Genomic DNA, 16,664 nt, shown 5'->3' on the forward strand with positions numbered 1-16,664 from the left:
CGAAAGCTTATAACGCTCAAACACATTCGAAAACGGGAATTTTGCCTACAGATGTCAATAAAAACAATGAATCGAATATTTGGGAAAAATGTTATGGCAATCCTAAAATGGTAGGCAAGCCAACTTTACAAATTGGAAATAGGGTGCATTTAGCCGTAGCGAAATCAACATTTGATAAAGCATGCAGGGGGACATTCATAGAGTAATTACGAGAAATCCTTGTATTTACATTGTTAAAGACCTGTCGGGCCATAATATCAAGGAGGGTTTTATATACAAGAAATGCTTAAAATTAAGGAGTAAAGAGCTACAATCTTTATTCAACATTTCGGTAAGTACACATTCATCTGGGTGTCACCATTGTTATATTCGGGGTTCGAGCTACTTTAAGCTCTTCATCTTTATACAGTTTTAGAATTCCTGTTTTGATAGTTTTAGCACTTGGTATAAGATGGTCGACCATAATTGTGGAGTGTGGATTAAGAGAGCGCAAAAACGCCAGGAAAGTTGGATCCTCAGCGACGTTGAATGGCTTATCACTAGATACTATCCACTTATACATCTTCATTCGGGCATCATCAATGAACTTCGAATTTATCTAGAATAAGCCACGAGACATTCTACTTTTTTTATTTATATCTGAACAATGAAACTTATGGGAAGGTAAATAAAATATTTATTTTGAAATTTGCAATTAAAATATTTTTATCTGCTATTTAACCATTTCAAATTTACAAAACATAGTTCAATTAGAACCGTTCGTTATTCAGTTTTAAAGCGTTGACCAGAAAATTTCCGAATTTGTTTAGCTACGAAATTCTTCAATTATCTAGCAAATATATGCAGATATTTTGTAATACTAGTCAAATTTCGTGGTGGAATCACAAAAATTTAAAAACAGTTTGAGTCTGAACTTCACGTGTTAGATCAAATTCAACATGTTGGCACTGTACAACATAACGTTCGATCTGTTTTAATTAATTCAGACATTCTCGAACAATATACTTCCGAAGCGATTAAGACCAAAAACAGTGTTTTTATTCGTGCGATGGTAGAGCAGCAAGAAAAAGTTAAAGAATTCTTGTGGTAAATATTTTTTAGATATATTCGTTTTTTAATAGATTAATTTATTTATATTTATAAATTCTAGCCCGAATTTCCAACCCGACATGTCGTTTTGTACCGAAGAGGAAAAATACCTTCTAAGAATTTATGTATTTATAATTATTTTTAATTATATATTTAAAATATTTTTAACATTGTGTTTTTTATATTTTTTAGCCTTCAAATTATTTATACAACCTTTTTTAATTCTTTATTATTTATTAATTTAATTTGTTAGATTATATTTTAGTTTTATTTGTAGTTTTTCTTGTGTTGTTAAGTGTTTAAAAATATATTGTTTGAAATATAATAGTTATTAAATAATATAATAACTTATTGTGTTTTTGATTACTTTTACTAAAACTAGCATTGTTTTAAAATAATAAAACTATTAAAATATTTGCGAAAAAAATGAAAAAACTTATTTATATTAATATAAATTTTAAAGTATTTTGGGTGGGGCCAAAACTTGTCAAGGTTATAAAGCGAAGATCGCGAATTCGTTTCTCCATCTCGCAATTAACTAATTAGCATTTTAAATGGCTAAAAAACGAAAAAAGTTACACCAAAAGTAAATAAGTTGAAGTAGGCGGTGGGGTCACATATTACCGCCGATATCTCGGTCCGAGCTTGTCCGATCGTGTCCAAACTTGTTGGGGTGATAGACCGAGGCTTATGGGTTGTGGATAGTGGTCAAGCATCGAGGGCAAAGGTCATCTTCAAGGTCAAATTTGAGATTGAAAACAAAATTATTTTGTTGACTTTTTCCAAGGTCAAAAACTGGTTTTTTGAAAAAAAATTGGGGTCATTTTGGCAGCCATCTTGGATTTACATGTTAAGTTTTAGTCCACCTCTACTATAAATAAATATATATAAATTTCAAACTTTTGAGTACTGTTGAGAGTCTATGGAAAACATGACGGAAGTTGTGTTTTACGTCACTCGAACTCTATCGATTCCGCTAATCAGGTCGCTAGTCAAGATGGGTGAAACGCGAGGGTCGTCAGCGTCCCGCCCAATGAAAGCTCTTAGTCAAGATGACGTTCAACTTACCTTAAGCGCAGAATACGGGTGATAGAGTTGTTTAAGAAAAATAAGATTTTGTTTAAATTTTATCTTATCAGTTTTTTTCAAGGTAAATGAAAAACGATCTATTCCTACTATTTATTTAACATCTAAAAGCACAATAGTTTTTTAACGGTTGAATATCACCAGTTTTTAAAACCAGAATAATTGTTTATTAAAAACAGAAAACTTAAGAGAAGTTTTGTAGAAATAGAACAAACTATTATTTAAATGAATAATTGTATGAAAATGAAATTTGTTTACAGATATTTTTATCCATAAATAAAAATATCAACGTTTCTATATACGAATAAATAAATATCGATATTTGTAAGCCTCATCCGATGAACAAAAGTTATACGAATTCCGACCACTAATAGCGCCCCCTCGCTGTAGCTCTAACCTAAAATCCCCTTAGCTGTAGCTCCCTTCTAGCACACCTTTATCTTAAGTTCCCGCCTAGCTCACTCTAGCTGTAGCCCCCTAGCTGTAAACCCGCTTATAACCCTAAGTTGATGCCCGTCCAAGCACCCCCTGCTTGTTCCCTAACTAAGCCCCCAGATGCAGTCCCGATTTATAGCATTAGCTGCACCCAGCTGTACACCCTAAACTGCAATCCCGTAGAGGCCTCCTAGCTGTACCCTTGAGCTGATTCCTTAGCTGTAGCCTCGGCCTAGCATCCGCTAGCTGTCTTCTAGCTACAGCTCCCTCTATTCTTTTCCCTAGACGCCCCCTATATTCTTGCTGGCTAGACTATGACTCTCCGCTGTTTTACGATGCGACTATCCGCCCCCTTCTGTCCCAGTTCATCATTACCAACCTTGACTCGCTTAACGTAGTCTTAGCCGTCTTGATATAGAGAGGGATTTTATTTCTTACAAAATGAACACCTATGAAGGTGCCTATACTACAGCACCGCCCGGATCCGGGTTAGCGGAGCGCGATCGCGCTCTGGCCACGCTCTCTCTGCGCTCCGAGGGGAGAGGAACGGCCGAACGCTCTCGACTTGGCGCGCTCCGCTGGTGCCGAGAGTGCGCTCTGGTCTTCTTCGGAGCGCGACGGGAGCGGAGACGCTCTGAGCTCCACAACTTTCTGAAAGAGTATACACTCTTAAAAATGGGTGGTTAAAGGATTTGGGTTGTTTTGGTTGAACCAAAAATTAAGTTGAATCTAACCCATATATAGTTGTTTATTTTTAAATAGTTGTTTTTGGTAAGGTTGTATTTTATGTGGTCAAAAACTTTGGGTTGTTGGCATTTAACACGTATAAAAGCTAAACCTAACAATAAATAGTTTGAATTTGATTAGCCAATTATTGGTTATTTTTAAATTCAACCCAAAAAATTAATTAGATTTTCTATTTGAATTAATAATGTTTCCCTATTTCTTAAATATCTTAAAATATTTTTTACCTATTGAATTTTTCTACAGTTAGTATTTTTCTTAATTTACATAATAATTATGTACACGCCATTAAATTAATTTTGAAAATTAACTTTTTTCAACAAAAATGAGTTGCAAACATCAAATTAAGGAAAAAATATGAATATTAAATTTTCCGCCTAAACACTATTTTTTAATCATTCGCTGTAAATAATTTTTCTTAGCATCATAATAAAAAGAAATATATGTATATATTTTTTTTTATGCGGTCTTATACCGTGGGCCCAACGGGGGCGCATGATTCGCCTTATCGCGACGTTCGACTCTCTTATTTTGATAATACATGTTCGCCCTTTAAATTTTAATGTATTAAATGTTTTTTTTACAGAAATTGTTTATTGTAATGAAATATTAATTAATTTAATTTTACCTTATTTAATTTATTTTAACTTTTTTAAGCAAAATACAGCAGCCAGCGGTTCGTTTCGCGCCAAACATTAAAGAAATATTCCATACGCGCCGCGCGGGTAATCTCTCTCTCTGCATTGGTGACGTTCAAAAATCGAAGTGCACCTCTCTCTCCCACCCGAAAGGTTTTCCCCAAACCCGGCGTCCGGCGCGATAGAATGCCGCGGGTCAGCCCTTTGGAAAGTTTTGGAACAAGTGACAATTATCCGAGCTTGGGAAACCCCCAAGTTGCAAGCTCAACTCGTTTCTGGCCGCAATCTGGCGTCGCTTCTTTTATTTCGAGCCTACAGTACTACAATACGGTACGGATATACTGTCCACTTTCTCCTTCACTTTAGCTTTTAAAATTTAATAAATTTTATTATAGTAATAGAAATTAAGGGCTTGTAGAAAAGAGTATTTTGTATCGGTTATCGCAAATCGACACAGTTTTATCAAACCTGAACTTTTCCTATTTAAAGCACTCTGAACGAGAATTTTGTATAAAATTTTAGAGCTACGAAATAATACTTTTTTATTTAGGCAATTTTGTTGATGAAGAATCATTTATGCTGTTAACAACAGAAGTTGTCAAGGAATTGATACCTGCAGTAGGTCCAAGATTGAAGTTTTTAAATCAGCACTTCAAATTTCTGAAAGAGACTTCGAATTTGTGAGTTATTTTGGTTTAAAATTAACAAATAATAATAATGGGGTTTACGTGCTATAAATGTAATATCGAAATTTTGGGAAATTCAAGGAATTTAATATATCATTATCGAAACATCCATGGTCTTAACGATGGAAATGGGTCTTTCTATTGCGCAGAAGAAAATTGTAATCAATCTTACACCTACTTTCACACACTTTCGCGGCATTTAGGGAAATCTCACAGAGATTATGTACTATCAGATGATAATTTAAAATCAAACTTAATTAATGAAACTATAGCAGTGTATCCGGCACAGCATGTCGATTTAGGTGATCAAATGGATATAGATGATTTAGGGGAAAATCTTGATTTTGCTTTATCTATTGAGTCGATTAAAAATATTGCTATTCAATTTGTATGCAATTGAAATCTTCACCATCAATAACAACTACTACAGTTCAAACCGTTATTACCAGTGTTAAAGGACTAATTGAGGAAATTATAAATTATCTGAAAAATAAAGTGAAAGTTAATCTAGAAAACATTTCCAAGGAAATTTTAGGAAGTATATTAGTTTTGTTTGATGAGGTTTCGAATCCGTTTCAAAATTTTGAAACTGAATATTCCCAACAAAAATTATTAAAAGAATCTGGGGATTTAATTGTTCCGAGGGATATAAAAATTGGGGAAGAGCAGGTAGCAAAATTCAGCAAAAAAACTGGGGTGGTTACCATGATTACTAAAAGCAAAGAATTTCAACTAATACCAATTCGAAAAACGGTGAAAAAGGTCTTAGAATGTCCGGGAGTCTTTGAAATGATGCGAGATTACCTAAATTCTGAATCAAATGGTTTGTGAGATTTCAAAGATGGATTACAGGCAAGAAAATCTTGTGTTCAGTGTAATGGTAACAAGGTTTTAATTCCTCTCATGGTTTATTCTGATGAGTTTGAGGTCACAAATCCTCTTGGCTCAAAAACTGGCTTACATAAAGTTGTGGGATTTTACTACACAATTAAGGCGTTTCCTCCAGAATACAATTCCTCTTTAAATAATTGTTTCTTATTAGCGTTATGCAAATCCGCCTATCTTAGCCAGAATAAAATGAATTTAGTCATCTCAGAAATTTTAGAGGAATTAAAGGATTTGGAAATTAATGGAATTTTTCTCGAAACTCCCTCCTTTACAGGAACAGTGTTTCCCTATTTGGCTCAACTTTCTGGGGATAATTTGGGGCTGCATTCGTTACTTGGCTTAGTTGAAGGTTTTATGGCAAACTTCCCTTGTCGATTTTGCAAATTTCACAGAACTGTTATGGTTAAACAAATTGAGGTTGATCGTGATTTGCTTAGAAATGTAACTAATTATAACTTAGACTTAGAAATTAATAGGCCATCTGAAACGGGAGTTAAACGTGACTGCATTCTCAATGAATTACAGCACTTCCATGTGGTATCAAATTTTGTACCTGATATCATGCATGATATCTTGGAGGGTATTGGTCCCCTGGAGTTAAAGCTTGTATTAGGTAAACTGATATCAGAAAAACTTTTCAATTTAGAACTTATAAACTCCAGAATTAGTAAATTTCAATTTGGCGCTGATATTAAAAATAAACCTTCACCAATAACTAAGAATATGATAAAAAATCCTGATGGTGCTACTGGGCAGACAGCAGCTCAATCTTGGTGTTTGTTAAGATACTTACCCATTTTAATAGGTGATCTAATACCTGTTGAACACGAAGTTTATGAATTGCTCCTTATGCTTAATAACTGCATAGATATAATTTTTGCACCGATTATATTTGAAGGTCATCTTTTCTATTTAGATCAATTAATTTCGGATCATCATGAATATTTTTTAAACTTATTCTCAGAGCGCACTTTAAAGCCAAAGCACCATCTATTACTACATTACGTAGATTGTATTAGAATGTCTGGTCCATTATGTAAAATTGGGGTTATTCGTTTTGAAGCAAAACATAATTGTTTCAAAAAATACGCTCACATTATTTGTAATTTTAAAAACATCACTAAATCACTAGCTTTTAGGCATCAGTTAATGTTTGCATATAATTGCAGAAACAATCAAGCTTTTGATAAAAGGGCTACAGAAATAGGTGTATGTCACAATAATCTAGTTGCTAATTTAAAACTGGGTAATGAAATAGCTCAACTGCTTCTTATATCAATCTATGAAAACATAGGGTGTGCTAACTGGGTAAAACACCATGGAATTATGTATGTACCAGATAGTGTTGTGTTATTAGACGTTTCAAATGAGGATTTGCCTACTTTTGGAAAGATTGAAAATATTATTGTTAGGGGTGAGAACAATTTTCAATTAGTAGTTTCTCTCCTTGAGACCATGTCTTTTGAACGACATAAAGTAGACATGACAAAGCCCGCAAAAATAATTTTAAAGTCATTGGGAGAAATGATTGATTATAACCCGTTACACTTATGCAACAACTTCGAAGATAGTGACCATAGCTTTTATGTTGTACCTAAATATAGATATTTTTAATTTTTTAAAGTAATGATTTAAGACTACACACCAATTTTTTAATTTTTAAGTCCAACAAATCTTTGGTTGAATTTCATGGGAAATTGATTGATACATTTTCTTAATATATTTTTTTCTTAAATATATATAAAGTTAAATAATTTAGTATTTCATCAAATAATTTGAAATAAATCCCTTCATATTTGTTCTTTCTTATCGGTTTGATACTTTAAGCTCTCAAACTAGTTATAGCTTGTGTTACAATTTTAGCATTATTTTTACAATCATTAATTCAGTCTTTCAGACTGTATTATTTAGAATATACTACTTGTTTTTTCTTTTCTTTTCAAAGGCCAAATGGTACAAGTGAAAACGTTGGCACCAGAGCAACTGATTTAACATCCAAAGACGCAACCGTTGACCAACCTACACATGAAAATGTTGACTGCATGGAAAAATCTATAATTTCATCACCATTTTTGGATAACGAACTTTGTGTCACATCAACATCAAACCAAAAATGTTGCGAAATAATTTTGTCTGCTGAACTCGGGAATTTTGTAAGTATCTATATTTTGATTGTTTATTATCTCGAATAATTTGTAAATAAAAAATTATTTCAGAAAGTTAAAGAAATGGTAAATAAACACCCAGAAGGAAAAAAACTACTTTTCAATAAATTGAATGGACCAATAGCAACCAGCGACCGGCGTTTACTGTGCAGAATTGCAGTGGCCGGACTAATAGAAAAATTTGGAAATACGTTAGTTTACATTATTAAGATTTTTTATACAGCATACATAATTTCTTTTCTATCTTTAGTCCATCAGCTAGCTTAAAAACCGAACTAGCTAAGACCATAGTTAAAGAATTTCCAAAATTTTATAATAAACACCACCTAGGCCATGTAAGTTAATTTCTGAGTATATTCAGGTGATTTGTATTTAAAAATTATTTTAATGTAGATGGTATTCTCGAGGTAACAAAAGACCAGCAACAGGCTACATAGAAGACCGTGTAAGGAATGTCAACAAAAATATTAAAAAGGCAAGAAGATCAGAAGTAACTGTTACTGATGAGCCATTATCGTTAGGATTGGCCAAAAAAGCCAGTAAGTGTGAAATGTTATTCTAAATTTTCGTAGTTTGAAATTAAATTTTTGTACATTACAGATATCGAAGTCGTAGAAGATTCTGACAATGTGGAGATAATGACTGATTGGTTAAAGGTCAATAATAGCCCTTTTAGTCAAGTAAAAGATTATATGAAGCAGACAGCTGGTCCAAGACAAAATTGGATAAAAAGTAACCCCACTGCTAGCATTGATGAAATTTTTTGTATGTTTCCTCGACTAAGAGACACACCTGGAATGGTATGTTTAAAATCATTTTTTTTGTTGTAAGGTGATGTAACTATTTTTCCTATAATTTCATTCTATAGCCTTCCTTTTGTGTCTTAAATTTTTTATAGTACTTCATATCTTTTATATTTGACTGAAAATCTTACAAAACCCAAATTTTGATATACATTTTAGCATAAGTGGATCATTCTCTCTAAGTAGACAAAACGCTATGCTACCTATGACTAGAGTCTGTGTCGGGGTAGGTCTGGCAGCCCTTTACAACCACCCTATACTGTGTATCACCTCAACTTCACTTTGTATTTATACTGCCGAATCTAACGTTTATTACATCTCTTATGAAACGTGTCTCGAGGGCCGAGAGAGAGAAATTTTGTGGGTTGGCTCCTCGAATTTTCCCCCCAAAAAACCTATATCATATTTGTTCAAGGTCAGTTTCAGATCCAAGGGTAGAGTTTCGTTCAATAAACGCCCCTTTATTTGCTGTCTTGACCACTCGGTGGCGCCTCCACCGAAATATTTTCAAAAGTTTTCTCTCTGGAGTTTGCTCTCTATACAAGCTCTGACGTCACGAAACCCAGACTAAGATACCCGACCGAGACCCGGAATTTGTCTACTTAGAGAGAATGATCCACTTATGATTTTAGTAGTTTAAATTTACCAACAAAAAATTATTTCTTATATTGAATTTTTAATTGTCTTCTCTATATTCTATAGTTTTCCCTATGTTTTCCTATAATTTGTTGCTATATTTTGCTTTATTTCATTAAAATATTTCGTACAATTCATTTAAAGGTTTTTTAATATTGTGTGGTCACCCTTAATTGATATTTTTGTAATAAATCAAAAACGTGTCTCTTAATCAGTATCTATAATTAATGACTTCTGTATACAACTTTGATTACAGATAGAGCAGGATTTTCAACTAATGTATCCTGAAAACAATACAAACGTTGTAAACAATTGGATGAGTTTTTGCACAAAAATTAAAACCCATGCATTAATTGAACTAAAGGAAATAATTTTAAAAGAATTAAAATTCATCACAGAGGACGAAAACAATCAGAGTGAGTATTAACTCTATTTTAAGACGAAATTGTCAAAATATCTTGCCTTGCTAAATTTTTCTTTTAATTTCTTAATAGGTTTAGAGAACTCTTGCATTTATTCACTGCCATATTTGGTTCCGCCACTAATTTACAAAATTGGCAAACGAACTATCAAACCATCAGCAAATGATGCTCGAAATTCATTTATTACAAATGTTACTGTATGTACTAAATAATTTTGCATCTAAAGTAATGTACTTAAGTAATGACTTATATTTCAGGGCGAAGTCAAAACAATAGAATAATATGTTGGAAAATGTCAAATTGCTGAACCGCACATAGTTACATTTGGCGATCCATTAGACCCAACCCAGTGTTTTGTTGTGTTGGGAAATGTTTTTTACCCCCGCTCAAATTTGCTTAATGCAATGGATGCATGTTTTAAAATGTTTTTTGTATTAGATTTGGACTACCCCAAAAAATGCAAAAGAGTTTGGGAGTTAATTCAAGATAGATTTTTCAAAATTATTGGAAAAGAAAAAAATGGCGTTAGTAATGTAATAATATCCATGCGAGAATGGTTTGAAAATTAAATTTTAGAACATTAAGTGATTTTTCAACTCGAATGCTGAATATTTGTCAATTACCGTAATTTAAGTTAAAACAACCGTAAGTGGAGTTAAAAACAACCGTAAGTCGAGTTAAAAACAACCGTAAGTCGAGTTAAAATTCAACCATATACGTGGTTGTTATCATTTAACTTAAAATAGCTTAAATTCCAACATATATTTGGGTCGTTATCAAATAACTCTTTTTTCAGGTTGGGTAAATACGGACTCAAATTTTGGTTGGAAATCAACCAATTTTTGGTTAAAAACAACTCAATATTTCTAAGAGTGTAGTTCAGCTTTTGACAGATAGATGGCGGGACCTATTTTAAAGTACGAAAAATACGGTTTTCTACTGTTTCGTTCGCGAGATGGCGGGGCGTAATTTAACTTTTGAAAGGACCGGTCACGAAAACTTCGCCTCCAATTATATAATACGTGAATACATTAAGTATTATAAATATTATATTATTAACACAAGGCTAGAATTTCAAATAATTATAAATATTACTTTAATACCGCTAGTTCCGGTATCCGTATATTTAAAAAAATAATTAATGCATGCGCTAAACAATAATTTGAAGTGTGTGTGTGTTTTTAAAGGAACGTATGTACGAGTAGTTGCTAGTAATTTGCTCAGCAAGACCTAGACTTAGAAATAGTTTTAATTAAATAAAGTAAGCTTAATCACTAAATCGTACTGGGTCATTAAATACGATTTCGACAACTACTGTTATCACACACTGCTATATATCTATTAAAGTTATCCGTATTTAACATATTTAATGGTTTTAAAAAATCATAGTATATGCCTATCCCAAAATGTCAATGGTGGACATTCGTGGCGATAGGAACCTACATTACCCTTTGAAACCTTAAAAAGATTTTGTTCGTGTTTTAATTTATTAAATGAAAAATAAGTACATAAATTATCTTTACAATATTTTTACGATTTAAACCAATTTGTAATTAATTAACACATCCTGCAAAACTTGGCAAAAGCAGACGTTATCATTCTCCGCGGTTTGGGCATGGAGATTCACCAGGACCGTGAAATATTAACAACCAATAAGCGACGAGAATCACGGTCGCCTTCCACACAGGCATTCTTTTCAGAGCGCACGCTTCTGGCAATCAGAAGATTGTGGGTTCGAGCCCGGCTCCAGACCGAACTGTTTTTGCTATAGAGTTTTTTTTATAAAAAGTTATAAATCTGGAATTTTACTCTTTTAAACACTTATATTTATAATTATCTAAAATATATCATGTTTAACAGTGTAAATTGGTTTTATAAAAATTATAAAAAAAAGCTTTGAAGTAAAAACAGCTCGGTCCGGAGCCGGGTTCGAACCCACAATCTTCTGATTAAAAGTGTAAGGAATTTCTAAAAAAGCAGTAGTATAGAGGAAACAGAGATAAAGATCTACGCGTCGCGGAGCCCAAGGGCCCAATAGCCTTTTCTGTCGTTACTCTCCATAAATTTACAGCTTTTGATGAATTGTTATCCTCTGCAAGTAGTAAAGAAATTGAGAGAGTTGAAATAGACGAGTAGGCTAAACTAAAGCTAGTCCCATTACACCGCTGTCGCTCGCGTCCAGCAACTTTGCCCGTAAAATACTGGTGAAAGGGCCTAAAACTTCATTTCGTATTATTTAAAGCATAACGGGACAACTTTTTTTCTGAGCCACGCGAGTAAAGATGACTTCCGAGAAAATTTCTATAAAACCAAAATGGACCACCCACCGTTTTCATTCATCTTCAAAATTGGCGAGTGGCGACAGTATGTGGGAACCACTTTCCCGCCTAAAGCGGTTGCAAGCCAATTTGGATTCATGTTGAAAGGCGATTTGAGATAGCCGAATAGTTTCCACATATGAGCCTTCTTAGAAAATTATTTTCCTCGGTAGGGTGAATCTGACGCTTCAAGTATATTTGAAATAGCCGGTAACAAAATGGAAAAATTTCAACGTTATATTAAGAGTTACTTTTAGGTAACCTAAAATTGAGACAATAGGTTTTGGATGACAATTACCAATGCCTAGCACTATACAAAAAAACCTTAATTTGTTAATTATAAGCTATTATACTTAATTTTATCACGACTCATGTTTAAGTCACATTCAAAATATTTTTAGAGTCGACGCTATACAAGTAAAGGCTTTTAATATTTTGGTAAAGTTTAAAGTAAAATTCTAAGTTAACCTTTAAAATTTTAGAAATAATATAATAGATACTTTAAGAACCCAGGAAAAGAGTATCAATATATTAAAAATTCAGAATTATTCATATTTCACGCGTGCAAAAGACAGGTACTGTGCACAGTGTTTCGAAGATGTCAATAATATGTTTATATTTAGTTCAAGAAAAGAACTAGAAGTTTTGTAGGCCCAAAATTATGAAGCTGCTCCCCCTAGCGGCAAAGTTACCAAGGTCAAGCAAATCTAGATAGGTACCCGGAATAGCGTCTTCTTTTGGCGCGATCGGAAAAGGGGAAGAATGCGCGATGGAAGTCTACGATTCGACCTGTTCCGAACCCGCGCTAGAGGCATCGTGTGGAAAGGGCCAGTTATCGTAGAGTATAAAAGATAGCTACTGTCCTATACCTCGTACCTTCTCGTGCACTGTGCAGTATAAAGCGTGAGGCGGTATTTTGGAAAATGAAAGAGGAACGAGCGCGTTCCGCTGTCTGGAAGGGATCCTCGGAGAGCGCGCTCTCTCTCACCAGAGTCTGACAGGTCAAGAATAAACCACGTGCGAATAAACACGTGGTGAACTGTAAATTTAAGTAAATACAACCTAAAACTATTTTTTTTAACAATTTCTGGTATTAAAAGTTAAAGGTTTTTTTTATAAAAATATGCATGTCATAAAACATATTAAGGTGACAAAAATATCAAAATTTGTAAAGTTGAACGTCGGCCTTATTAATTAATATTATGTTATAGAAAAAATGAAACATCAAAAAAAATGTTATTTTATAATTACTAAAAACCCTTCATCAAATTTATTGTAAGAAAAAAACTGGTTTAGATCAAAATATTTTTTCAAAAAATTTAAAAAATAAAAAAATTAACAGTGTGATTAAACGTTTTAAAATTGAGTGCTTTTTCAGTTAGTGTCTATATTTGCTAGTTCAACTGTTTCGTTGAAACTATCCAAACCCGCACTTGGTAAATCTATTTGCGTTAGACTGTTTTTAGCATATTTATCATTTGTTAATCTAGCAATGCGGTCGATTTCACGCACACATTTCTGCCATTCTGACCTATCGAATTTTCAACGTCAACGCTTGTCTTTAATGGAAAAACTAAAAAGGAAAGTTTTTCAATTTTGGCCGGGTTTAATTTCTCTTTGATATTTTTCGAGCTTGATTTACCAGAACAATTTTTTCCGATCATTTCGTGGTCTTCAAACCATTTTTTAAAAAGTCTTTTGGAGAATTCTTCTCTATTTCCTCCGGACTGCTCTCGTGAAAGTCAATACTTATTAGATAGTGAAGTCTCTCGGTGTCTCTAGCGTCATTGTTATTTAAACATTTATCGATTCTTTTCATTTGTTCAAAGTACTGGTTTTTTTCCTCTTGAGTCGAAAACGTAAGAGCAATTTCATCTGCTCTTGTAGTTTTGGTATTAGAAGTTACTACCTGGCTAGCCCCTTGTCCCTGATTTGTATCATCTAGAGGCCTGTGATAATTCACTGTTGAACCAGACCTACCTATAACACCTGTTGGTCTGGCAACATCAACTATTGGCTTTGTTTTTTTGCATTTTTTTCTGATATCTTTCTCGCCAATTTTTATTTTTTTAATTGCAGCTATTTTTTTGATACTATTTTTTTTAATTCGAGCATCATGACTTTTTGCTGCAATATAATCTATCTTTTTTTCATTTATTTTAACAACACTTTCGTAAATAATATTTGTATCACCAACTAAAGTTAAATTTCCACCCATTACGTCATTTATAAAGACTTCTCCTACTATCTGCTCCTCTTCTTGCGTGTAGATGATTTCACTTCGTTTTAGTAAGCTTTCAAAGTCATTATAAAAATTGAACGAACACTGATTTAGTAATAGAACAATTAAGTGGTAAAAATATATTTTTTAAATTAATTCACCCTACGTTTACGTCCTAAACTAAAACTCTGAATAAATAAATCAAATAGAACAGCCCTGAAAATCCAAAACTATGAACGCTCCATTATAAGTATAACTTAAAAACAGTAACACGTCTTATATATTTAGGGAAATTTTACTACGTGCTCATTTAGAAATATACTTAAACTTGCAACGATACATTACCAAAAATTAGCTTGATTATCTTTGGTAATATACGTAATTCAAAATAAATATTTAAATTTTTTTCCTTATAGTAATTCTTATGTTATCAATTATTCAAACGTACTGTATCCAAGAAACGTTCCTTTTTAGATATTACTATCAATTTTCACTATCATTGTAATATTTATTAAATTATCTTTAAAATAATGTAGAAATATCGATCTAATAAATTTGTACAAAATTCTAAATAAAATGTAAAATTAAAATTTAAATAAAACAGGCTTACCTTTGTCGGAAAAGCCATCCCACCCTTCAAGCTTGAGAAATCGAAGCTTAATATCAGATTCGCGTATATCTAATATTTGGGCTTTATAAAAAAGACCATCGTTGTGCTCCAAGTAATCACAAAAATCACCCAGTTTGAAACTGGTTAAACAGGGTTCGTACAAAATTTACGGAATAAAATTCCCTGACATATCCAGGTTTTCCCTGACTAAATTGCCAAATTTTCCTGACCATTTTTGTAGAATAAATTTATGTTTTTAGGTAAAATCTTGAAAAATGTTAATTATGTATTTTTAAGACATTTTTCATAAATTTATTTTTGGGGTCATTTTAAAATTGCCTTACTATTTCGGACCATTTTAAATTTCCCTGACTATTCCCTGACCATTGGGAATCATTTTCAAATTCCCTGACGTTTCCCTGACCTTTTGGAAACATTTTCAAATTCCCTGACTTTTCCAGGTTTTCCAGGTCGTGTACTAACCCTGTTAAACGTTCTCGTGTCATAATAAAATTGTGTTTAGCGCAAGAAACTAAAATAGAAAAAGATCTCCGTCGCCGACTGTTAAAGTTCAAATAAGAAGCCAGAAAACGGCGCGAAAGATCTTGTAGCCCTCTTCCATTTTATCGGTTTTCAAACCCCACCCACAATGACCAGCCCCAAAATGACCAACCAATAGTACCTTCTTAACAGGGAATAAGAGAAAGTGCGAAAGATGAAAGCGAACGTGAAAAAGAGAATACAGAGTGAAAGGGTTCATACGAAGATGACGCGTTATAGCGAATTCACGAAGAATTTAATAGTGAAATATCATCTTGACCATAAGAAAAAACGAACAGAAATTAAAGGAATTTTAAAAAATATTTCGATAAAACCCTCAGTAGAGATGGTGTTCGAAAGATCCTAACCAAGTTTTAAAAAAATGGAACCTATGAGAACCTGAAAGGTGGCGGTCGAAAGCCAATGAACAAGGATTATGTTAATAAAATTAACGAAAAAATGAAAAAAGATCGAACGACTACGGTGAGGTCAATTGAAAATAAAATAGCGGCACTGTATCAAGTGAAAATCAGTCTAACGACAATAAAAAGACAACGAATAAAGGAAGGCTGGATTATTCAGTCGCGGGTGAAATACGGCGACCAAGTGAGAGCGCCCAACAAGCTGAAAAGGCTCATCTTTTGCACAAAATTATCCACGCGAATGGAAAAGGACCAATTTAATGATATTATCCCGTGTGATGAATGCTCGATTGAGCTTCATTCAAACACCAGGATGAGGCGCTCATATTGAAGGAAAGTCGAACCGATGATTATTATTGGCAAGCCAAAACCTCCGTACAAGGTATGTGAAATAAACAAATAAATATAATTTAGTTTCAAAACAGTTATATAATAATTCGTCACTTTAAAACCAAAAACACGTATCCTTTTACGATTTATGTTCAAAGTTACGTGGTTTTGGTTTTAAGGCGACGAATTGTAATTGTATTTGGTCTATCAATATCAAATTTCCAAAAGATGCTTCTTCAAATTTTGTTTTATTTAAATTGGCATATTTATAGGTTCATGTCTGGGCTGCGATATCACGAAAAGGACCCACGTATCATTGTACTTTTACTGAAATTATGGACTCAACTAGATATCAGGCCATTTTAAAAGAGTGTCTCGTACCATTTATTAAAGACAAATTTCCAAATGGACATCGCTTATGGCAGATATAATATATAAAAGAAAATACATTATTTAAATACGGACCACTAAAACATTAGAGATAAACAGTTTTTAAATTTGAAAGTTAATAAATAAATAGCTAATAAATAGATCTTCACGGGGAAAAATAAAAACCTATATAACTCTCGATACTCTGAAAACTAGTGTATTTATTATTAGAGTTATGAAAAAGGCAAACAACGATTACATG

The 16,664-nt window shown here is 33.0% G+C and overlaps 1 long non-coding RNA gene across 1 annotated transcript; it reads left to right on the plus strand.

Annotated features, from left to right (window-relative positions):
- The first annotated feature begins 9,466 nt into the window (after window positions 1–9,466).
- On the plus strand, window positions 9,467–9,930 carry LOC149937573 (uncharacterized). Its single transcript, XR_016472299.1, has 3 exons — window positions 9,467–9,586; window positions 9,665–9,789; window positions 9,850–9,930. It is a non-coding gene; the product is annotated as an uncharacterized LOC149937573 (long non-coding RNA).
- Window positions 9,931–16,664: the final 6,734 nt, after the last annotated feature.

Source organism: Leiobunum rupestre, chromosome 7, assembly GCF_980474605.1.
Source record: "Leiobunum rupestre chromosome 7, qqLeiRupe1.1.hap1, whole genome shotgun sequence".
In the NCBI taxonomy this organism is placed as follows: Eukaryota; Metazoa; Arthropoda; class Arachnida; order Opiliones; family Sclerosomatidae; genus Leiobunum; species Leiobunum rupestre.